The following is a 24484-nucleotide window of genomic DNA, read 5'->3' on the forward strand; positions in this document are numbered from 1 at the left end:
GAATTTACAGTACAGGTCCCTACCTATATTTCACGTGAGGGCAGGCTACGGTATACAAAACTTTATCCATAGGTCTCGTGGCTGGCCTGGGGATCGCCATAGTACCGCCCCACAGTTACGAACTAGTGTATTTATACCACCACCACCACCACCACCACCACGTAGGAGTATGTCAGTAAAACGAGAAATGCTGCACACCCAAACATATTAGAGACGGGAAATTGCTAGATGTATAATACTTCAGAGAGAGAGAGAGAGAGAGAGAGAATTACTAAATGTGTGATACTGCAGAGCCACATGTCACAGAGGGAGAGATGCTGCACCCGCTGATATTAGCATCTTCTAATTATGCCTCACCATTTCTTCCCACACTCATATTTTGCCAGACACAAATTAGTTTCACTGTAAATTTGCTTTCCTCCCACCTCCACTCCACACACACACACACACACACACACACACACACACACACACACACACCCACACACACACACCCACACACACACACACACCACCACCACCACCACGTACCCCAACACCCACACAACCACCCACAATAACCGAACCACATAAATACCCACCTCCCAACCACGCTGACAAAACACTCCCCACTTCCCACCCTCGGACCCCCATAACCCCCATCACCCCCTTAACCCCAACCCACCAATCCTCCCACCCTCCGCCAAAAAAAAACTCCCTAACCCCTAAAAAAAAAAAAAAAAAAAAAAAAAAAAAAAACGCATCACAAAGGCCGCTATTCGCACGTCAAAGCCCACACAGCTGGTCTTGTGGATCGGTTAATTGCACCTGTTTTGTGATGCTCCCATGGTCAGTTGTGTCCGACGGCTCATTAACAGAACACTCTCCCCCCCCCTCTCTCGTATCCCACCCGCCACTTCAAACACGCCCTTCAATTCTGTGGACCCTGGGTGGACGAATCACAGACAGGAGGACGAATTCAACCGACGCTGTGAGGTTGGACGAAAAAGGCAAATAGATTTTTACACAAGTTGCCCTTAAAGTTATACAAATCTTTACGTTTCCTAATATTACTATGATTTTATGACACTGTTAGCATTATCTCTTTAGTAACCAACATCCTTCACGGAAAATGGTGTGGGGTATTAAAAAAATGAATATGAAACTCAAAAGCTTCTCGACTATCAGCCAGTAAGGGAAGGGTAGTACGCTTAGTCCCCTGCCAGTAACTGCACACGTAGCAGTTACCATACCGAAATTTTTGTCTTTTTTACATTAAATCTTAGGAATATTAACCCTTTTAATTATGATGATGACGTCTCTGTTTTCGTCCGTCTACCGTCAGACCATTTCATTCAGTATTGGAATAACCTTCACCCAAATGAACTATTCCTACCAAGAACAACTTTTCGTTTTCCTCCTTTTTCGTCCCCCCTTCTCTCTCTCTCTCTCTCTCTCTCTCTCTCTCTCACACACACACACACACACACACACACACACACATTACACGTCCAACTTTTGTCTGCATATCTCTGCCACTCTTGCCTTTTCCGGCCCATTAGGCTCTGATCGTAAATTACCTCTGCTTCATGCTTCGTGGGCGTCTCTCTCCCGTCTCTCTCTCTCCCTCTCTCTCTCTCTCTCTCTCTCTCTCTCTCTAAATGTGCTTTGTGGCGTATCATGTGGGTCTGCTGGTGGTGGGGGGGCGGTGGGGCGGGCAGAGTAGTAGGCTTGGGAATCTGGTGGTCATAGATTTAATCCCGGCTTTTGCATTTTTTTTTTTAATTTGCTATCACTCCGTTCATTGGTTATATATGACAAGGATGGTGCCTCTTAAACCATCCCCACTAATAAACCCAATTCCATATATAACATGTTCAGTATATAACAGAAGAGACATTAAGCATGAATGTCCAAGTAAATAACAGTCTGAAATTTGGGACCTGCGTACATGATCGATATTGTTAAAAAAAATAAATGCGGTCAAATGCCTCTTCCCAAACACCACGCTCCCTTCCTTTTCCATCTCAAAGTTTTCATTAATTTTCTGCCAACACACGTTCACCTCCTTCCGGTCAGGTGTGCGGCGCTGTTCCAGGTATTCCCCTTAATAAAAATAAATAAATAAGTAATGAATAAATAAATAGTTAGCCTAAACGCCTCCAGAATTTTTACCCTAGGGGTGTCCTTTGATGAGCAAGAGGGAAGGAATGTGGCAGATAAAGGACAGTTCACTCCTCAGGTTAAGTTGGGTGGTAAGGCTGCATGATGAGTGTCCATTACCTCCCCTAATAATATCCCTGTTATATAGGGTCCAAAGTTATTATAATGAAATATACAATATCGAAATAACAATAAAACAGCCACAACAACAACAACAGCAATAATAATAATAATAATAATAATAATAATAATAATAATAATAAAACCAACAATAACAACAAACTCATCAGTATCCTCCTCCTCATCATCATCATCATCATCCCTCCAGCGGTAAAATTCCAGTCGCAGCCGGCAACCGTATTTTTTAATATTCGAGTTCAAAAGTAGTATTACATCTCAAACTGTCCATTATTTATCCGAAAAAAAAAAAAATGAGCTCAGAGAATACTTGAAAAATCTAGGGGAGCTACACACCATGTTTGAATACCATTATCCTCTTGACGACTAAGATATCTTTTATAATTCATTCCTGCTGTCACTAGAGCCCCATTTAATTATTATATTGAAAAACTCTCACGGACGGAAGCCTTTAATTAACCTCTCCATCTACAAAAAAACTCTCAGAGTTTATTACAATCGCCTGAGGAGAACCACGAAAAAATCTCAAAAGAGCTTAAGGAGAAGTATTTTGAGGAGATCTGAGTATATGGAGCAAGTGGAGGGTGAGAGCGTGAAGAAGAAGGTGCAAGAAAGGAGGATGGCTGAAGTAAGAGGTAGATTAACAATACGGTGTGTGAGGGAGGTAAGGGAAGGAGAGTGGAGTTTAATGCCGAAGCAGTAACATACACACATACGAAAGAACGATGAAATGACGTGGAAATGAGAAGAAGGAAAAATGAATATCGTATAAACAACGCATAATACCTGTACCTCCTTCCGAAAAACCGTCTCCCGTAAACACCAACCCAACTGCCAGACACGGGAAAAAAGATGAAATTACACGGAAAAATATATGGCATGTGAAAAAGTCAGACTGATAAAGATAACAACAACAACAATTTCTTTCGTAACCTCTCCCCCAGAATCTCTATTCCCAAACGAGAAAATAATAAGAAAAAACCAGGAACATAAACAGAAGCCACAAGTCCCCACCCAAACCTTCAGGTATTACGCTGGGTGAGGTTGATGGAAAAGGGAATAACAGTATATACCACCTCGTTACGTAACCTCCTCTCCGCCGTCACGTCCACTACCTCGTACTCGCAGATATGAAAAATGGAAAATAAACACACACACACACACACACACACACACACACACACACACACACACACACACACACACACACAGAGAACCTATCAAAATCTTCTTTCTTACGTAACCTCTGACCCCCCGCCCCCTGCTTCCCCCGAGACGCAGCATCCAATTCTCGAGTGACTGCTCCTCGGCCGCCCCCCGCAGAGACAGCTAACGACCTCGCTATGGGGCACGGAGGAGCTATGGGGAGCAAGATGGTGGAGGAGGCTGGGGAGGGAAAGTAAGGAGGGGAGGAAGAGGGAGAGAGGGGAGGTGGAGAAGCAGCAAAAGACTAGTAAATAGGAGGAGGGGGAGGAGGAGGAAGATTAGTAACGAGGAGAAGGGAGAAGATTAGTAAGGAGGAGGAGGAGGAAGAAGAAGAATAAAAGTAATAAAAGCAAGAGGAAGAGTAAGGGATTAAAGCCTAAAGACCTCTGTATTGGGGAGATTAGAGGTATGGGCAGGATGGCTCGTGAGGAAGACATGTAAGAAGGTTAGGAGGATAAGAAGCTAGAAGGGAAGGAAGAAGATGAAGAGGAGGAGGAGGAGGAGGAGGAGGAGGCGTATGGGAATTGATCAGAGACGACTAACGACCTCTGTATGTGGTAGACAGGAGGCGTGGAGATGATGATTGAGGAGGAGGAGGAGGAGGAGGAGGAACTGAAAAAGAGAAGGAGAGATAAAAAGAGAAGGGGAAACAGGAGAAAAACTACCCTCCACAAATCGATGCCATAATATAGTTCTACCATCGCCAAAAGATTTCATTAACTTTAGGAGAGAGACAATGATCTTACGAGATGGCCAGCCTCCAATACACCCCTAAATAAAACCGTCCTTTTTTCACTTTCTTCTCGCCCGCGCCAGACGATTATATAAACCCCTTCAACCCGGTGACACGCTTTACCCGTTCATTCTTGCTGTTTCCAGACGATTTTTCAGACTCTTTCCGATCAGGAGGGGTTGGACTGAGCCTTCCTTTACCCCTGCAGCACGAGGTTTTCCCGAAGCTGACTAAAATCGTCTTGTGGTAGTAAAAAATTCGTCATCGGAGTGAGGGGGTTACATAGTGCATACTGCAGATTTTTTTTCCCCAGCACCTCTTTAGCGATTTATTTTCCTGCGTTATTTATATCTTTTTCATACGGACATAAAGTTTGTATAATTAGCACACAAATCATAATCAAAGCCCCATAAACACGTGTCATATGGCGGGGAAGAGATGCTATGGTTACTCATTAACTCGTAAAAAAAAAATAATTAAAAAAAAGCGGAGAAGGTTGGAAAAAAGGAAGACGAAGGGGAAGAAGTACAAAGCAAGAATGACGAAAAAAGTAGGTGACGCAGAAAGAGGAGGAGGAGGAGGAGGAGGAGGAGGAGGAGGAGGAGGAGGAGGAGAAGGAGGAGGAGGAGGAGGAGGAGGAGGAGAAGGAGGAGGAGGAGGAGGAGAAAAGCGAACAGCGAAAGGAGAAATATGAGGAAGAGAGAAGAGACAAAACTTAGAAAGAGGAGAAAGGAGGGGAGGGAATAAAAGAACAGTAAGGAAGGAGGAGGAGAAGGACGAGGAGGAGGAAGGACAGGGGAAGAAGCGAAAGCGAGAAGAGAAGGAAGGAAGGAAGGAAGGAAGGAAGGAGGGAGGGAGGGAAGGAGGAATAGGAAGGAGAGAGACATTAAAGTAGCAACAAATTCTCAGTAGTGGAAAAGTATGGAGAAAAACTGTCTGTGGGTGGAATTGGAGTAGGAGCATATCTGAGAGAGAGAGAGAGAGAGAGAGAGAGAGAGAGAGAGAGAGAGAGAGAGAGAGAGAGAGAGAGAGAGAGAGAGAGAGAGAGAGAGAGAGATGGGGAACAATGTAGGAGGGAAGAAGAGTAGGAAAAAAAATTGAGAAGAAAGGGGGAAAGAGCAGAATCAAAACAGAAGCGAGAATGGAAGAAACGCTGGAGGAAAAAGGAAGAAAAAGAGAGGAGACTGGGAAGGAAGGGAGAAGAAAGGAGAAAAGGAGGATGAATGGAAAAAAAAGACGAAGAGTGGAAAGAAAAGGGATGGCTGAAGAAAAAGAAGAGGAGGGGGAGAAGGAAATGGACAACGCAAGAAGTTGGAGGGAAAGATGAGAAAATCAGATATAGGAAGGAAAGAAGGAATGGGAAGAAAATGCCAAGAAAATGTGAGAAAGGAAGAAGAAATGTAAGGAAGAATGGACGACCTGTAAGAAGGAAAGGACGAGATAGGAAGATAGAATATGAAAAACAGGGTAAAAGGGAGAGGGAGGAAGGAGAAGAGACAAGAGAGAGCAGGAAGAAAGATGGAAGAGAGGGAAATGGAAAAGGAAAGTGGATGTCTGAAGAAAGTGAGAAATAGAAAAGGGAAGAGGGCGAAAGGAGCAATATGGAAGAAAGGACGACAAATATTAGAAAGAAGATTGAGGGCTAAAGAGAAGAGTAAGGAAGAAAAGATGAAGAGGAGGAGGAAGACAAAAGATAAAGACGAGGGAGGAGACCTGACAGAATAATAAGGAGCAGTGAAGATGAAGAGGACAGATATGATCTCTGTGAACAAAGGCCAGGACAGTGGTTGGATGGATGGAAGATGGATGACGGAGGAGGAGGAGGAGGAGGAGGAGGAGGAGGAGGAGGAGGAGGAGGGAGATAAATAAGAGAGAATGACGAAGAGAAGGAATAAAGGAAGAAGATGCGACAAACAAGACTAAACTATACAGGAAGAGATTAAGTGGAAGAAGATAACGGAGGTGTGGAGATGAAAGAGATAATTATGACTGTGAAGAATGGAGACTGTGGCTGGATGGATAGCAGATGGATGGGAGAAGAAGAGAGGGGGATGGATTAAGAGGGGCAGAGGAGGAGGAAGAGGATGGATGGGAGAGTAGTGAGGCAGAGATAGAGAGGGGAGGAAAATGCAGAGAAGAAACAGGAAGAAAAAACGATACATAAATAGAAGTAAGAGAATTAGAAAGGAAGTAAGAATAAGAAATGGGAAAAAGAAAGAAAATTGGCGGGGGAGCAGGAAAAAGAAAAGCAAAAAATAAAAATAAGGAAAAGGAGAAATATGAGATGAAAGAACTGAGGAGATTACTAAGGCAGATACGACCTTTCTCGCTTCAAGAAGAAGCAAAGAGATGGTAGGACGGGAAGGAGATGGATGGGAGAGGAGAAGAGAGAGAAAGACTGGTAAAAAGAATATGAGAAGAGACAAGAGAGGTGACTGATGTATGTAATCACGCGGGGAGGGAGGACTCTCGTGGTGGAAGGGTAAGCTCCCAGAAGAAGAAGAAAAAGAAAGGGTGAATCAATCTCCCTGAATCATCATCATCATCATCTTCAGCATCTTTATCCCCCTCCCTTCCTCCCCTCATTTCCCCTCTCTTGTCCCCTCCACTTCACACACAAACAGAGGCCAGATTGTACAGCAGTAATTGTATGTTTTCCTCCGTCCTGTTCCTGAGTCATGATAACTTCTTTTAAGACAGAGGCAAGTAGGGCAAGAGTTAGGAGGAGGAAGATGAAGAGGATGAAAAGAAGAGGAAGTCGAAAGAAAAGAGGAATAAGAATAAGAAGATGAAAAAGACAGATGACAAAGATAATGATAATGATGTTCTAAGAATGACGCTCTCACCCTAAATACTACTTACTCCATTTTTGGCCCCTAGTTTTGAGAATGTATAACGTTGTCTCGGACGGGTTTTGCAGTTTTATATGGGATTAAAATGCTTTAAACTCTAATTTGATTATCGCTCACAGAACAAAAATATCATCCACTCTTGCTAGGTGTGGTAAAAAAAAAAAAAAAAAATAGCATCCACTCTTGTTAGGCGTAGTAAAAAATTGCATCTACTCTTGCTAGGTGTGGTCACAAAATGCTAGATGTAGTTAAAAAATATCGTCCACTCTTGCTAGGTGTAGCCAAAAAGTAAATCCTCTCCTGCTAAATGTAGTCAGTAATATTTTGCGGCAGGTGACCCTCCTATGCCGCCTCTTGTTTATTCTAACTCACGTGCAAAACACCGAATCGTCACCCCCACTGACACCCTAAACCACTGGCCCAACGACTACATTCCTTCACATCTGTACCGCGTGTCAGTTCTACCTTTAACCTTCGTGGCGGCACCATCACGCTGAGCTGGTACCGGGAATGACGTGTCCATGGTGCTGGTACCAGTGCTGTCTATTACGGTTCTCGCAACAAACCATTTTACACTGCATCGCTTCCTAAATGTCTAAGTGTGTGTGTGTGTGTGTGTGTGTGTGTGTGTGTGTGTGTGTGTGTGTGATATGAATCCATACAGGCGTCACTAGAATAACCGAACAGCAAATATATTGACCCAAAAGACTAATATACAGCGTGAACCGGGCATGACACGGGGCAGTCACGGTCGCCACTCACCTCTATAACATACCGCTTCTCTGACAACACTGACACACAGTATAACTATCACTGGCACTGGAAAATTATGTCCTGGGGTAAAAAAAGTGGGGCAATTATTTTCCAAACTTTGAAAACGAATATACGATAAAAAAAAAAAAAATAGCCTTGAAAAAAACGTGAAAAAAAAGTCTGCATCAACACCGGACACAGAGCTTTTTACAGAGATTAACAGATCCAGCCGAAATAGCTGAGTTGTTGTTGTTGCTGTTGATACTGGTGGTGGTGGTGGTGTATAATCATGATGGTAGTGATATTGTTGATGGTGATGCTGCAAGTGATTTTGTTGAAGATGGTGTTCCTGTTGGTGGCATTCGTGGTGTTTGTGATGATGATGATGATGATGATGCTCTTGTTACTTTTGTTGTTACTGATGGTACTGCTGTTGTTGCTGTGCGGCAGAGCTGGGGTATGGGGAAGCAGCAGGTAGAGGGGTTTGGGTACAGGTTAATCCTCGGGCACAGGTTAAGCCGGGAGTATCATGCCTTAGTCCAATGCCTATCCACGAGGGAGGGGGAGAGGGACTGGGAAAAAGGGAGGGGAGGAGAATTTAAAGAATGACAGTGAGGGGAGGTTGGGGAGGGGAGGAGAAGGTAAAGAATGTGAGTGAGAGGAGGTTGGGGAGGAATATATACACGACTACCTTGGAACTACAAATACCAGAAGACCTACTGTCCTGCAACGAGGTTATTTGAAGCTGTAAAATTAACTGTACTATCTCAAGTGTACTGTATGAGAAAAGGAGAGAAATGTGATAGCTTCCCGTCGAGAAGGTCCATGCCGTGAGGGAAGGAGGAAGGTACAGTATCCATAATTACATTACAAGAGAGTATTAGAGTCCCATAGGGTTAAATAACCTAGTAACGAAGACGTGCTACAGAGCCCCATTTGCTGACGAGAATACAAGTCTTCCTCCTCCTCCTCCTCCTGCTTCTTGTAATTATCCATCTCCCAGAACTCTGGCCTAGACGCGGTATCACACAGTCCGTTCTCTCCGTATAAATTCTGTGTGTGTGTCTTGAGGTCTGACAGGGTATACGAGTAACCATAATATTTGCCAAGGCCTGTGTGTTTATCCTGTCGCCTCTGTTAACCTTTTCATTACCGGGGATCCCTCTTAGGCTAAATAAAATAGGTGGGAGCAAGGGGAGTGGGGGGTGAATTCAAGAGTAAAAATCTGAGGTGTCATCATACTGAGAGGGCTGTGGGTGTTACATCAAACTGTTTCACCTGGAAGTCTTTTCTGAGCTGAAGAAAATCTTACGACGTGGCAAAATTAATCATTGATTTAATTTTTTTCAAGTGCACACTGTCGCATCACTTTTAACTTCAATCCGGTATCGCAGACGGGTTTATGTTACTAGTTTACTTCATTCTTGCTAACACCAGACGATTCTTTTAAACTAAGGAGAGTCCCCGGGTAGTGAGAGGGAGTTCGTGAAGCCTACATCCAAACATCTCAGTTCTAACATATGTGTATCTAGTTCAGTCTGCACAGTACATAAATACTTAACCCTGCAGCCACAGGGAATGATGTTTATTAATTCTTGCTGCCGCCAGGCCACTGAATTCAGCGTGTGGGGAGATATCTTGTAGGAAAGGAGATAGGGAAAGATATATTTAACTCCTCCCATTCGAAAAGTTTCTCCTGTGCTGAATACAAGTGTCTGGAAATAGCAAGAACAAAGTAGGCCATCGCAGAAGGGGTTAATAAGAACAAAATGGACTCCAGGGTATTATATGACATCAGGGAAAATTTTTTGGCATTTACAATAAGAAATAAGTTCCTTGCACCACCACCTACCACCACCACCACCACCACCACCGCAACTATCACCACCACCAACACCACCACATCCAACAACAAAGACAACAGTAACAACATGGCCGGTCACTTACAGCGCAATTTACTTTAAGGAACCGGTTAACAAGAAGCCTTAAACTTCAGGCAAAGAGGAAAATTGCCCACACGCGAACCTCTACTTTCCCCCAGGCCATTACAGTACTTTCCCTGTCACCCCACGCTTCGCTGTGCTCGTCCATGTAGACATGTGTTTTTTTATTTTTTTCGATTTTTTTTTTTTTTTATTTTTTTTTTAAGGTGTGTTTGGGGTTTACAAATGCGTTCTCATTAAGTCTGATTTCGTGAGTCCGTTCGGGATTTTTCAAAGTGCGTTCCGGATTTTTCAGCGTACGATCTGTGTGTGTGTGTGTGTGTGTGTGTGTGTGTGTGTGTGTGTGTGTGTGTGTGTGTGTGTGTGTGTGTGTGTGTGTGTGTGTGTGTTTTAATGCGTCCGTGATTTTGAGTGTACGTCCATGCTTTTTCAGAGCGCTTTCGTGCTCTGCTGTGAGAACACGAGCTTTTCCGTACAGACCCGTGCTCATTCGTGCAAGTGGACGCAGGTTCAATGAAAGTACATCTGCTAAATTTTTCCCGTCGGTAGTATGTGTACGATATTCTGAGAGAGAGAGAGAGAGAGAGAGAGAGAGAGAGTAGGGGAGTGGGTGAAGGAAGAAGGTGAGGGAAAACAGACGTGGGAGGAGAGATGGGGCCGAAGCTGGACGAGAGAAAAGAAGAAAGAGGGGGAAGGGGGGCTGGAGGGATAGACAGGTAGTGACGGCTTAAGGCTACACACACACACACACACACACACACACACACACACACACACACACACACACACACACACACAGCACCCCTCTCACATTATGCAAAGCTGATCTCCTTTTGGCCGGGGGTTGGAAAAATGTCGATTGGTTAAGATCGTAAGCAGGGCCTGTGAATATACGAGCCTGCCATAATCCACCCTAGCCTCACTTTCTCTGTTTATCTTTATATTTTCTCTCTCTCGGTGTACCTCTCCTCCTCCACCACCACCACCACTCGATTCCTCCCTCCTTCATACTCTCGCAACCTATCTATTTCTCCTTCCTAGTTTTTCTGTTCATCTTCCTTACTGCTTTATCACTTACCCATTACTCTGTTATTTGTTCACTTCCTTCGCTTCTCTCCCTTATTCCCTCACCCCTCACTCCTTCCCTACTACTTTCCACCATGCCATTCTGTCCTTTCATTCATACTTTATCTCCTGACTTCTCCCTCCTTCCTTTCCTTTCCTAATCTGCTCTTTCGCTCCTTCATATTCGGATTCTACCTTCTACTTTCCCTTTTGTGCTTCAGTGCCTTCATTTCTCATAATTTCTGACAACTAGATTTTTGTAATATTCACCAACAAAAAATATCAGCTGGGGATTAAAAGCCAGATACTTATCCAAACCATTTTTGAGTGATTGTATTGACTACCACACGGCAAGGCAGATTTTTCAAACCTCATTTATTTTTCTTGTCACTCTACTGCCTCCTTGTTCCTCTCTTTCAAATTTCTCCCTCCTCACCTCCTCATGTCCCTTCTGTCCTCCTCTTGAACATAGTTTCATCCCCCATTCCTTTCCCATGAGCATGTTTAAAGCTCTCTCCACCTTCACCTCTCGTCTGCTTCTCTCGCGCACTCATATATTTTCTTGGTCTCCTCTCTTTGCCAACTCGTCTACAAGATTTACTCCTTTCATATGGCGACGTCCTTTTACTTTTTTTCTTGCTGTTCTTTTTAATTACTGCTGCTGTCAGACATTTAAACTGAGCTTAGGAAAGTTCAGTGAAAGGGTTAATGAACATTGTAATTTAAAAAAAGTCCAGTTTGAAATGTCTTTAAACTGAGTAAAACCGACTGGAGATAGCAAAAAAAAACGAATAAATGCACCGTCGTAGTGAAGGGGTTAACGGTTTATAAGAGGTAGTACTCACTCACTCACTCACTCACTCACTCACTCTCTCTCTCTCTCTCTCTCGGCTGATCCGTGTGGCTGGGTGGCATTAAGGGATTGCGCGAAAGGAAATGAGACATAATTACCAGGTGAGCTGATAATGCCGGGATGAGCCACTGTGTTCCTCTCAGCCAGGGAGCGGTGAAGGGAGGAGGAAGGCTAGACGGAAGGGTGAGGTGAAGGGAGGAGGAAGGCTAGACGGAAGGGTGAGGTGAAGGGAGGAGGAAGGCTAGACGGAAGGGTGAGGTGAAGGGAGGAGGAAGGCTAGACGGAAGGGTGAGGTGAAGGGAGGAGGAAGGCTAGACGGAAGGGTGAGGTGAAGGGAGGAGGAAGGCTAGACGGAAGGGTGAGGTGAAGGGAAGGGGAGACTAGACGGAAAGGTGAGGTGAAGGGAAGGGGAGGCTAGAAGGAAGCGAGCTATGAAGGGAGGAGGAGACTAAATGGAAAGAATGTAGAATGGAAACGAAGCCATAATTAAGTGAGCAGATAATATCGGGATGAGCCAGCCTTTATCTCGGCCAGCGAGCAATGAGGGGTTGGGGAGACTAGAGGGGAGGAAGTGAAGGGAGCGGGAGGCTAGAGGTTGCAGTGTTGGGAGGTGGAGGTTGAAAGAAAGGAGGGAGGAGGAAAGTAGGAACGAAAAGAGGAAGGAGATGAAAAGTAGCAGAATGAAAATAAAGTTGGAAGAGGAAACAAAAAGGGAAGTGGTGACTGAGGGGGAGGGTGGAAGAAGAAGAAGAGGGAGGAGAGCATCGGGGACGGGGGGGTGAAGATGGGAGGATCATGCTCAGCATTAACTTGTGGGACTCAGTAACTCAGCATTAAAGGAGTTTGTCGCAATTCCTTACTTGTTGTGTTTAATTACTGACATTCTTAGAGTAGTGTCTTTCATGCGTGAGAGAGAGAGAGAGAGAGAGAGAGAGAGAGAGAGAGAGAGAGAGAGAGAGAGAATGATTTTGGTGATTTGGCTTAAAATACCACAAAATATTAAGAGCTATCATAAAAATCCGTCTTCTCAGAAATTAAATAACAATATACGTCAATGTACTGAAAGTCTTAATAAACAGTTTCCATTAAGACTTTTTCATTTCTTTTCATTACCGACTGATTATTATATTAAACTTTTGTCTTTCGTCCTCGCGGTAAAAAATAAAAAATCGAAAAAAATAATGCCTACTTGAAATTACGCAGTCTTAGTTCTCTCAACGATAAAAAAAAAAAAAAAAGATAAGTAAAAATATTAATACTTAGTTGTAATTCTCAAAAGGACAAAACGAAAATAAAAAAAAATAGCATTCTTCCTCAGGAGAATAAAAAAAAAAAATGCCATAGATTACAGTGGTAGTCCTCGATTCCCTCTCCACCTACACACACACACACACACACACACACACACACACACACACACACACACATCATCCTCAAACCCCCTCTTTGCCAACTCCCCCTCCCTTCATACACGCTCACAAACACTCATAAATCACCCTCAAGCCTCTTCTTTGCCAACTCGTTTATATTATGAGATTAGCAGACGAGTTTGTGCAGTTCTGTGGCCAAAGTACAGAAAAGTGCACATACAGACGAAAAGGACACACACACACACACACACACACACACACACACACACACACACACACACACACACACGACCTAACTTAAAAAAAAAAAAACACGGGTAAAGATAAGGACGCAGGGGGTGGCTCTCACGCAAACACACACCCACCACCCACCAGCCACGTATGCCAAGCCCCTCCCTTAATATAGCGCGCCTTACAATAGATCCCCACTAATATAAACGCAAGGGACGTGTGACATTGGGGTCTCCTGGGTTCAAAACAGCACAAACACGCACAAACACATTCCAAACGAGGGTCTAGACGCTACAAAACTCGCACGATATTTTTTGCTCCACGACGATAACTTATTATTTATATATTCATTTAGTTACTCATTTATTTCCATATGTATCCATTTATCTACTTTGATAACCCGAGTCTTGGTGCTCCAAAATTCACATGATAAACTCCACGACCACATTTTTTTTTTTTACTTAGTTAACTATTTACTGTATTTTTTACAAACATGCACACACACATTCTAGCAGGGGTCTACGCACTGCTAAATTTGCATGATATTTTTAAGTCTTCCACTACGATTTTTTTTTTTCTTTGGTGGGGTGGGATTATTCATGTATCTCCAGGCGATTTTCTTCAGCTACACCCTAACCGTGAAGCTGCTGATGAGGGCTGTATCTAACCCCTCCAGTTCCAAAAGTCTCTCCGAAGCTGAGTAAAACGGTCTGAAAGCAGCAAGAAACAATATGAGACAGCCTCGAAGTGGAGAGGTTAAAGACAGCCTCGCAGTACAAGGATTAAAGACAGTCTCGCAGTGAAGGGGTTAAAGGCATCCTGGCAGTGAAGGGGTTAAACTTAGGAACATGTGACACAGGCGTGGTGGGTCCAAGACAATTATAATAGCCGGTCTAGATGTTCCGAAAATCTCCACCTCGATGGCGCCCACCCTCATTTTGTTTATTAGACTACCACCAGACGGTTTAAATCAACTTAAGGACATCTCTGACTGACGGAGTGAGAGGCACGAGTTTACGATTACATTCTAGCTTTCTTTCAGTCACTCAAATTTAACAGGGGAAAGATTTCTCGCAGTGACACAGTTAATAATCCATGTGGCATTTGCCAGAGTTCCTTCGGGCATCATATTTTAGGACTAACATTAAGTATCGATAAACAAGAATACCAAATATACAGATTGAAACGACGATGCGGCGTACGTCTGAACATTCACATGTATCGAAATATGACTGGACAAGACGCTGCATGAGATTGAGTTAACCATCTTTAAGTATGTTGTGGTCACTGGTATGGTCACACTTATGTGCGTTAGTAGCCTATGCCGGTGTTATGATTCTGGTAACACTTGTATTGGGTGCCCTGAAGTAAATGAAAATAATAAATAGATACAGAAAACAAAGATAGCGCCCCAATCCTCCAAATCATGAACGTTTTACGACAAAACGTCTCGTTTCCCGGTAACACTATAGTAGAGTCCAGGTTTATCCAACACCATTTCATCAAATCATAGACACGACACTATAACAGAACGTCCCATCTCACGTAGCCATAGACATAACGGTACAACAAAGCGTCCCGTTCCATCAAATCACAGATACAGTCATATAATAAGGGCATCCAAATTCATCAAACCTTAGACAGGACAATTAACTTAAGCGCTACATTTCATCAAGTCATAGCAATGTAACAGAGGACTCCATTTCATCAACCCATAGATATAACACTAGAACAGAGTGTCTCATTTCGCCAAACCACTGCTATAACATCCTAAAGCCCCATTCCATCAAACCAGAGATATAACAATACAATTCAGCAGGCCATGTCAAGCTATAGCTATAACAGTAATACGCCTCATTTCAGGACACATATACAACAATTAAAGACTGTCAATATTTTTAAAGAAGTCTCCACACAGCTAGTAATACTCTGATATATGGAAGGGGAAACATTGTACAAACTACTATGATGTGAAATGAAGATGCAGAAACAGAGGATCGCAACGTGTGTGTGTGTGTGTGTGTGTGTGTGTGTGTGTGTGTGTGTGTGTGTGTGTGTGTGTGTGTGTGTGTGTGTGTGTGTGTGTGTGTGTGTGTGTGTGTGTGTGTGTGTGTGTGTGTGTGTGTGTGTGTGTGTGTGTAAGGGCGCGTCCACACGTGCCCTCGAACATCTGTTGACAACACGGTTGGCAACATGTTTGGGTACACGTATGCAGCAGTATTTGGACAGATGTATGCAAACATGTTTCAGTGTAGCTTCGAATTCTGACAGTAGAAACGATGGGATACGTGTGTCCATACCAGGCAGCTGAGACTACATCATGATGTTGCCAACATGATCTGGACGCTGCTGTTCCCAACATGTCTGCAGCATGTTCGTTACTGTGTTTCTTACATGTTGCCAACACTTGTTTGAGCACACGTGTGGACGCGCACTAACGAACACGCTGCAAACATGTTGCGAACAGCAGCGTCCAGATCATGTTGGCAACATCATGATGATGTCTCAGCTGCCTGGTATGGACACACTTCTTCCTTCGCCTCTCCTGACAGTGTTCGAAGCTGCACTGAAACATGTTTGCATACATCTGTCCCAACACTGCTGCATACATGTATCCAAACATGTTGCCAGCTGTGTTGCCAACACATGTTCAAGTACACGCGTGGACGCGGCCTTATGTTCCATACATGTTACCAGCACTTGTTCGAGCACACGTGTGGACGCGCACTAATAGTCTCATTTTGCCAAGGAACAAACAGTAATATAATAAAGCGTCCCATATCACTAAGCCATAAAGTGGGTGAGCCCGCACAGCAAGCATGGCCTCCCTGGTACTGATAAGGCAAATAGACGGTACGCGTGCAATAATAACCCAGCCTCCTCACCCGGTAATCACCTTAACTATCTAATTACCGGGACTTAAGGGCGCGCCGACCCCCCTAATTACCAGCGCCCTCTCGTTACAATAGGCGGCGGGATGGGGCGTATTGAAGGCATGGGGAAGCCAATGCGGAGACGGAGTGGTTGAATTCTGGAAGGAGGATGGGGTTGGGTGGAATATGGTGGTGGGTTGTAGGTGGGTTCTGGGGGATTTTGGAGGTGATGAGGTTGTGGTGGCGCTGGGTTGGGGGCTGGGGTTGTGAGGGGATGATGGAGGTAATAGATGGTCTGTAAGGTAAGGCTGTGGCGGGGAATTTTAGATGGCTTGAGGCCTGACGCTGAGGGGTGGGTGTGGGTGATACATGGTTTGTGGGGTTGTGGTTGTGGTGGGGAGTTTTAGATGGGTGGTGGAGTGGAGATGCATGGTTTGTGGAAGTGACTGTGGGGGTTGCTGAGGTTATGAATTTGGATACGACTGAAAGGATGGGAGTGGGGTAGGGTGTGAGGAGAGAGACGTAGTTAAGGCAAAGCAGAAGGGAGTGAGGAAGGATAAGGAAGGGAGTTAGGAACGGTATGGAAGGGATTGAGGAAGGGACAGGAAGGGAGAGAGGAAGGATGGGAATAAGGTAGAGTGGAAGGAGAGAGGCAGGATGAGGTAGGATAGGAGGGAGTGAGGCAGGGTGGAAGGGAGAGAGACAAGGGGAGGTAATGGAGGAGGGCAGAGTGAGGTAGGGTAGGGGTAAGGTGACAGGGTGCGTATTGACAGTAGCGTCACAACAGAAGAGGTGTTAGGGTGTTGCGGCACGGGAGGAAGAGGGGAGGGATAGGAGGAAGAGAGGAAGGAAGAGAAGAAAGAAGAAGGAAGAGAAGGAGAGAAAATGGAAAGGGAAAATAGAGACGGAACGGGAGGGAAGGCGAGAGAGCGAGGGGGGGAGGGAGAAATCAGAAACGATGAAAGGAAGAGAGGATAAAATCAATGAGGACAACAGAAGAAAGTAAATAAAGGCAGTAAGGAAGAAGAGCAGAGAAAATAAGGAGGGAAACTCAAAAGATACACAGGAAGCAAATAACATAAAATACCCAAGAGGGAAATTGGAACAAATTAAACAAGCCAACCCAAAGAAAAAAAAGAAAACACATACGAAGACAACGAAGACAAGAATACACAATAAGGAAACCAGACATCGATAAACAACCCCCAAAAAAACGAAGAAAAAGGAAAAAAGGGATTGAACAATAAAGATAAACCAAATGATGACAACTTGCAAGAAGAAACACTAAATCACCTGGCCAGAAAAGAGAAAAAAATGTAAATAATTAAACAAACAATCTGGCAGCGTGAAGCAGTAACTCGCTTGCAAGTTTTACGTCACTTGCAACAGGAAAGCGACAAGCCCTGCAACAGACTTACAACCTTACTCCCTTCCCCTCCTCTCTCTCTCACCCCTTTCTCTCCTCTTCCTCCACGTCCATTTCCTTCCTTCACCTCCTCGTTTCATCCTAACCTTATCAGTCTCCTCCCACACACCCCTACTCTTACCCCCACCATCTCCCCATCCATCACACTGCATCTTCACCTCTTCTTCTCTCCTCACAACCCCCACCTTCTCTCCCCATCTTCTACTCCTCCCTCCCTCCACCATCCCCATCCCGTCTCCCATTGAAATAAAATAACGTCAAATAATTTACTACTTTGAGAAATAATAAATCAGTGCAAGTAAATCAATCCAAATCAGATAAATATTCTCCTAAAGTGCTTTGCGAAACTTTGCCAATACTTATCTCTCGCTATAACTAAAATCTTCAATAAACTAGTAACTAAAGACCTGATAAAACACACACACACACACACACACACACACACACACACACACACACACACACACACACACACAATAAATCCAGCAGCAAATGATAGAGACACGGGGACCAATGAGGAGATAAAGCCCCGCCGCTCCCCCAAAAGTCCCTCATTAGTTTGTGATTATGGGCGAGTAATTCATTCTCTCTCTCTCTCTCTCTCTCTCTCTCTCTCCCTCTCTCTCTCTCTCTCTCTCTCAGTGCCGTCCTGTCCCAGATCCCATCAGCCAGTGTCTCATTTCACGCGTCCTCACCGGTAATTGCTTCCCCTCACAGAAAAACACTAATTCACACACACACACACACACACACACACACACACACACACACACACACACACACACACACACACACACACACAACCAGTATGAGGGAATACAGGATGGTGTCAAGGCTGGGAATTTAAAAAAAAAAAAATGTTTGCTTAATTATCTGGTATTTACTGTGACCATAGGAAGGATAGATCTTTATTCACCCTGGAGAGAGAGAGAGAGAGAGAGAGAGAGAGAGAGAGAGAGAGAGAGAGAGAGAGAAACTAGACGAGACAACGCGACCCGAATAAGTTAGCCAGAAATAGAGAGGTGGTGTGAAACAGGGGTAAGCGAGGGCTGTTAATATGATGAAGTGTGGCACAGATGGATATTGCCCCCGCTGTGGTAATCATTCGTCTGAGGCCAGGCGATGCTATGCCACATTTGGATCTCTCTCTCTCTCTCTCCCCTGTTGTCCTACATCCCCTCTCATACCCACATCCTGTTATCCCACATCCCCCCACACTTCATCCACACAGTCTTTCACCCACATGCAACCTCCCTCCTTCCCTCACTCTCTTTCTCACTTTCGCCCACACCCCACTTTCTCTCGTTCTCCCAACCAGTCTCTCTTTTCCTCCCACCCTTGTCCTCATTCTCTTACCCTCCTCCCTCCTTCTCCCACCCTCTCTCTCTCTCTTCCCCCACACCCTCACACCGCCTCCTGTCGCCTGTACAGCCATTAGCGTGGCCTCTTTAACCGGCCGTCACATGTTCCTTAATGAGTAAAGACACCTACACTCACACCCACACCCACACTCAAACACATACCCACACCCACATTCATACACATAGTCACACTCACAATCATACACATACACACACACACACTCATACACAAACCCACACCCATACCTCACCCACACCCACCCCCCTTCGTTCAATCAGCATCCCACACTTCCCTCATCTCTCTCTCTCTCTCTCTCTCTCTCTCTCTCTCTCTCCCTCTCTCTCTCTCTCTCTCTCTCTCTCTCTTTCTCATCAAACACAACCACACCAACACTACTTCTCTCTCCAACCTCACCTTCTCACTTTCACCTCTCCCACAACACACACTCTCCCCCATCTCCCACCTATTTCCTTTCCCTTATTTACTCTCACAGAACCCACATCCCACCAACCTACACCAATCGTACATTCCCCACTCTCACACCAACATCCCACACCCCCACACCATTCCACACCTCCTCACTATCTCTCACCTCCACCTCCACCCTCACACCACCACCCCACACATCCACACTTCACCAACATCCCACACCCGCACCTCCATCCCCACCCGCACCCCCACACTCACACTCCCCCATTAGCCCCGCACTTTAACCAGCCGCCACAGGGCCCTAATGAACACGGACATCCACCACCAACACTTTTTTCCCCGCCCTAAATTCAGATTCCATTTTCACACACAATGAGGGCCGGAGTCAATAAATAGCCGTAGAACATTAGAGATGATTTTTTAAAACCGTAATTAGAATATGATTAACGTGGCTCGCAGAAAAAAGATCAGGGTCAGTAGGCAGACGCAAAATATACACATGTTAAGTAGGATGACGTAATTTTCTACATGTATTTCCATCTTCTGAAGTTTTATTAAGCTCATGGGAGGTTTTTCGAAATAGAGGGCTTAGATATAAATTTAATTTATCCCTTTGTTACGACAGATGCCCCTCGGCTGAAGTCGATCATCTGGTGGCCTTCAGAATACAATATCAATAGAGTCCTTGGCCTGAGAGGATAGAGGGGAATATTTTTACAACAAACAGAATAAACACGACTTACAGAGACCAGGGCCAAAGGTAGTAAACAGTTGACAAGTACCTTACGAATATCTTAGGGGGAATTTTTTCTTATCTTAAGTGGAATGCATATGACTAACAGACCAAGAATCCAAAAGTCATTAAGCGGCTGACAAATACTGACGCTGAGTTTTTTACTTCAAGAGATAATTTGAACAACAAGGCCAAGTCATCAACGCCTCGTACGACCTTGCCAGTGTGTCAAGTTTCACGTTAACCCCCTCACGCTGGGGGCAACTCTGGAATTCCACTGCAGCTCAAGCCAGACAGTTTATCGAGCTACAAGACTATCAACGCCTCCAAAAGACCCTGCTGGGGTGTTAGATTCCACTTTTAAAGTCTGTGAAAACCCAGTGAAATATTAGAAAAAAAATGTATCCGGTTCCTTGCTTGCGAAAATTCTAAATTAAGGAAAGGGACACAATATACCTTCATCGTTCCTTTCATGATGATCAGCCTCCCCTAAGGTATTTAAAATCGTCAAATAATAGCAAGAACGAGAGAGAGAGAGAGAGAGAAACGTCACCGTACTGAAGGGATTAAGCACAAATCCCCCAAATCAGTCAGCAAATACATGCTAACTTCCTTATCACCAAAACGCTACAGCCAAAGACAAAAGTTCGCTTGCTATGCCACTGACTCTACCTCACCCTTCCGGCATGTTAGTAACTTTTCCCTCTGCCGCATTTTCCCAACAAGAATCATCCATGGATAGAGAAAGATACCAAGCCTCTCTCAACTTAGGGATATTAGCCAGCAGACGAAAGTAAGAAGTAAAATATTAGGTAATCTTTTGTGCCTCACTGTATGAAAACCGGTTACTCGAAAACACTGCTAATGAAGAGGACGATTTTATTTATTTATTTATTTATTTATTTTCATGGGCGGACTCTTTATGTGTAATTGAGATAAGACTGTCAATTATTTCAGTATGTTGTTCGTGGTGCAGGACGTGACTTAAGAATTGCTTTAATCTAGATAGCGTCAGACGATTTTATTCAGCTGAGAAACTCCTGCCTGGAAAAAATATATATATTCGGGCACACACACACACACACACACACACACACACACACACACACACACACACACACACACACACACACACACACGTGAAATACAAACTGAGACTACCTTCTCTTTGATACTGAACGTCATACAGCGGTTATCACGTGACAGCTGTGATGGTTCATGTAATTTACCGTGCAAGCCTTTCATCTCGTTAATTCATTCTTCCTTCATTCCTTCCTTCAGGTAGGGTGTACACTACTAAGGTACTCACGAGCTATTAACCGCGTCTCTCTTGCACGCACACACGCACGCAAATGCTTCTCTCTCTCCCTCCCTCGCTCTCTCTCTAACCTTGACCTCCACACACTCTCAACACAGCTGCCGACAGTTCTAAAGCCATCACGTAAACAAAAAGACAAACGTAAATACACACACACACACACACACACACACACACACACACACACACACACACTCACTCTCTCTCTCTCTAGGTTTGTCCGTTTAACTTATGCTAACCTAAGTTAACCATAACCTAACCTAACTTAACCTGATCTTACCTAACACACCTAACCTCATCCTGCTCGACGTAACCCAGCCTGACCTAACCTAACCAAACCTAATTAACCTGATGAAAACGAGTTAACAAAGCCTCATCCACCCTAACCTAACCAAGCCAGCCCTGTGTCTCTGCTTCTATACATAGCACCCTGCTTCACACACACTTATCGTTACCAGGGAGCATTTCCGCTGTATCTGTGGACTTCCTTGTGACTCTTCCCTCACTTCCTTGTCTCCTGTTACTCACCAGAAGTATAATTAACGACCTTGCAGAGGGTGGGTAATGCTCATGGTTGCCTCTGTCTGTGTGTATGTCTGTCACTCTAGGAACTAAATTTTGAGGCCTTGCGCTGAAGTTTAAAATTCCTGTAAACTGCTCGCAATTCAATATACCTGGGTCGAGATCGGATATGGAAGTCAAGAGTTTAAGGCCAAGGTCACTGGAATGAAAAGACATCTTCCTTATGCGGGCGGTTGGCCTTCGTTTCGGGGGCATCCTAGTTTATATAATTCTTTGACAGATCTACAGTCTTTTAAAGGAAACAAAAATAATTATACCTCATTTAAAGACACTGATTTTTGGAGTACTGTCAAGCTTTACAATCAGGCTCAGTCCTTAAACTATGGTCCTATTTTTTTTTTTATTCCTGCTACCAACATGCTTCTGTATTCAGCATAAGACCTCTCGTTGCTAATGTGTAAAAAACTGCCACATTAACCCTTGCAACGTCACTACATTCCTATAACCACTATCGACTCTCTCTCTCTCTCTCTCTCTCTCAAAGCAAAATAGTGAGGGGAGGTAAATGTACTCTAGTAAGACATTCTAAAAAGCCTTCCATTCCCAAACGTCTGATCCCAAAGTTTATGTATGGTGACAGCAAAATGAATGAATAAATGAATAAATGAATAAATAAATAAATATAATCCTCATTCTTCCATCAAATAAATTGCCACAGATTTTTATGATGGATTTTTGTTGCTACTTTCAATATTATGCCAAGTTTCTCCTGTATACTAGATTTTTTTTTTTTTTTTTTTTTGGGGGGGAGGGGGGTTTGTTTGTACCTATTACGTTCCATATGTGCAGACTTTTTTTTTTTTTTATCTACTTGTCTATGCAAATTAACTGAGGAGAAAAAAAAAACTGTGTGTGTGTGTGTGTGTGTGTGTGAGTCACTTCAGCCTCTCTCATACTACAACCACCACCATCACGACGCCATCCACATTCTTTGGGATCAGACCAGGGGCTTTGAGTGTGTGTGTGTGTGTGTGTGTGTGTGTGTGTGTGTGTGTGTGTGTGTGTGTGTGTGTTACATATATATGGTATGTATGTAGCTATTTATGTATGCATTTATGTACGTATGTCTAAATGCGTTATGTCTATGTGTATGTATGCATGCACGTGTACTGTATGTGTGCTAGTGTTGTAATCCTGCCTGTACACTAAATTACTGTACGAATACCTGTACCTAAATCACTACCATCATCATCATCATCACTAGCATTATCACCATCATCACTATCACCATCCTCCACCTCCTCCTCCTCCTCCTCCTCATCATCATCATCATCATCATCAAAACTGTCTGGCGTTAGTTCACATAAAATGCTGAAATCCCTAACAGTAGAGGATTAGTGATGACGTGTTGTTGTTGTTGTTGTTGTTGTTGTTGTTGTGGCCCCTGGTTCCTGTACTGATAAAAATGGTAGTTGAGGAGAAAGAGAAGGGGTAACAATTAACACCCTTGTCAAAGCCACTGATACCAAAACGAACAGATCAAAGCAAACTGTAAGTGCTTTAGTAGAAGTAGCAGTAGTGGTAGCAGTGGTAGTAGTACGGTAGTAAAATGATGATGATGATAATAAGGATAATAATACTGTAGTAATAATAATAATAATTATAAATAATAACAATAATTAATGATAAAAACAATAATAATAATAATAATAACAATAATAATAAATAATAATAATAATAATAATATCGGTAATGAAAATCTCACTAATAAATAACAATTAATCCGCGACAACTGAGAGACTGAATAGGAGTGCATGTGTCTGCTTTCTCCTGTCTTCCTGCACCATATCTCTGCAGAAGGTAACAGCCAGCGTGTGGAAAAACTGACAGTGATAAAAATAAATAACAGTAACGCTACATGGCAGTGCGTCTGTGCCCATGTTGACATCCCCCCCCCCACACTACAACTATACACTACTATTACTACTACTACTACTACTCTTACCACCACCACCATATAACACTAATATGCATCCACACCTTATCATTAATCCCTAACTCTAACAACTTCTAACTCTTCTTACTTACCAAAGCGTAGAAGGAGAGTTTGCAGGGGTCTGTGTGTAGATGCTTGGAGAGTGTGTATTCTGCTTAGCTTCCTGTGACTCTACTTGTGATAGAGTGTGGATGTGAGAAAGTGAGAGAGTGAGAGAGACACACGAGGTCCAACACAGCTTAAGGTGCACTAAACTTGAGGTGTGAGAGAAGGGAGCCAAGTGGAGAGGGAGGGGGGTAGGGGGTAGGTGGAAATAGGGGGAAAGGAAGGGAAGAGGGAGGGAGTGGAGGAGGGAGGAGGGAAGGGGAGGAGAGCGAGAAGAGGGGAGGGAGGGGGGAAAGAAACTGAGGGGTAGTGTAGAGGGTCAGGGAAGACTGAGTTGGGAGGGAAAAAGAGGAATTAAGTCAAAATGGCAAAGAAGTGATGAAGTTCCATAAGAAGAAGAGAGGATGGGGGGAGGAGGAAGAGGAGAAGAAGAA

At 44.0% G+C, this 24484-nt stretch overlaps 1 protein-coding gene across 1 annotated transcript in view; it reads right to left on the reverse strand.

Moving 5' to 3' along the window:
- The window catches only part of LOC145412998 (potassium channel subfamily K member 18), a 157875-nt gene extending 133708 nt beyond the window's left edge, over nucleotides 1-24167 (reverse strand). Inside the window, exon 1 of the mRNA XM_080282819.1 lies at nucleotides 24038-24167. The gene's annotated coding sequence lies outside the window, so the exon portion shown is untranslated. The remainder of the gene's footprint in view (nucleotides 1-24037) is intronic.
- Nucleotides 24168-24484: the final 317 nt, after the last annotated feature.

Source organism: Coenobita brevimanus, chromosome 94 (genome assembly GCF_032717465.1).
Source record: "Coenobita brevimanus isolate Jiangsu-jjx chromosome 94, ASM3271746v2, whole genome shotgun sequence".
Classification (NCBI taxonomy): Eukaryota; Metazoa; Arthropoda; class Malacostraca; order Decapoda; family Coenobitidae; genus Coenobita; species Coenobita brevimanus.